Source organism: Apium graveolens, chromosome 3 (assembly GCF_009905375.1).
Source record: "Apium graveolens cultivar Ventura chromosome 3, ASM990537v1, whole genome shotgun sequence".
Taxonomy (NCBI): Eukaryota; Viridiplantae; Streptophyta; class Magnoliopsida; order Apiales; family Apiaceae; genus Apium; species Apium graveolens.
This window is the reverse complement of record NC_133649.1, coordinates 284,801,124-284,802,540: the sequence shown is the minus strand read 5'-3', so window position 1 is coordinate 284,802,540 and position 1,417 is coordinate 284,801,124. Positions and strand designations below refer to the sequence as shown.

The 1,417-nt window shown below is 39.9% G+C and overlaps 1 non-coding gene across 1 annotated transcript; it reads right to left on the bottom strand.

The window, feature by feature from the left end:
- Positions 1-1,065: 1,065 nt before the first annotated feature.
- LOC141716116 (small nucleolar RNA R71) lies at positions 1,066-1,172 on the bottom strand. Its single transcript, XR_012572838.1, has one exon. It is a non-coding gene; the product is annotated as a small nucleolar RNA R71 (small nucleolar RNA).
- Positions 1,173-1,417: the final 245 nt, after the last annotated feature.

Sequence of the window (1,417 nt, the reverse complement as noted above, 5' to 3'; positions counted from 1 at the left end):
ATACATGATTTGTAGGTAACTCTAACCGTTTTACTTACCCTATGTAATCAAGATAGATAACTTGTATTTAAACCATTATGTTATCAAATTCTATAGACATATAGGGTCTCAATATAATTGGTGCCTGTTCAGCTTCTATCTTTTTTGTGGATGTCTGGTAGAATGGTACTCGTGCAATGAAAGTTGGGGTTTATTAGTTTCGTATTATCTGATTAGTGTCATCACCATCACATGCTAAGGTTAAGAACGAGAAGGCTATTGAACGAAGTATTTAATGAAGTTAGGATCCCATTTTTGTCATATATAGTAATTCAACCTCAATTCTCTTAGTTAATGTTATTTAGTATAATCTCTTAGTTTAATAAAAACCCAATTTGTTATTTATCTTAGCATTGAGCGATAACCATACATTGTTGCATAGGTGCATAAATTGTACTTAACCTAAACCAGTCTCTGTGGGAACGAATCTGATTTATATCTTATACTACTTGCGAACGCGTATACTTGCATGAATATTAGCGCGTGTTTTTGCCCTAACAAGTTTTTGGCGCCGCTGCCGGGGACTCGGTGTTAATTTTTAGTTTATGTGCTTGTCATCAGTGGTCGTTAAAGTTCACTGACTCGGATTCTTTTACTTTCACGGTTTATTTGTTTGTGTTTCAGGTACTCATTACAATGGGAGATCCAGCAGCACGAACGAAAGCCTTGATGGATTTTTCTCAACCCAAGATCAATGACATTCAATCTAGCATTGTCCGGCCAACTATCACAGCTAATACCTTTGAGATCAAGCCTGGCATAATTTAATGGGTACAGACTTCAGTCCAGTTTGGGGGTTCTCCAACGGAAGATCCCAATACACACATTAGGGATTTCATTGAAATATGCGACACCTTCAAGTTCAACGGTGTTTCTGAAGATGCTGTGAAGCTGTGACTGTTCCCATTCTCTCTGAAGGACAAGGCTAAGAGCTGGTTACACTCTCTACCAGCTGGTTCGATTACTACTTGGGAAGATCTTGCTCAGAAGTTTCTTACTAAATTCTTCCCTATGGCGAAGACAGCTGCACTCATGAATGCTATTACTCAATTTGCGCAGCAAACGGGAGAATCGCTAAGTGAAGCTTGGGAGCGCTACAAGGAGATGCTTAGGAAGTGTCCTCATCATGGAATTCCTGATTGGATGATCATCACTTCTTTTTACAATAGGTTGGGAGCACAGTCCAGACCCATGCTCGATGCAGCATCAGGCGGAGCATTATGGGCAAAGAGCTATAAGGAAGCTTATGATCTAATTGAACTGATGGATGCTAATGAATATCAGTATCCAACCCAGAGATGTCCACAGGGCAAGGTAGCAGGAGTACTTGAGGTGGATACAGCTATGGCTATCACTACTCAACTAAAGGCGTTGTCTA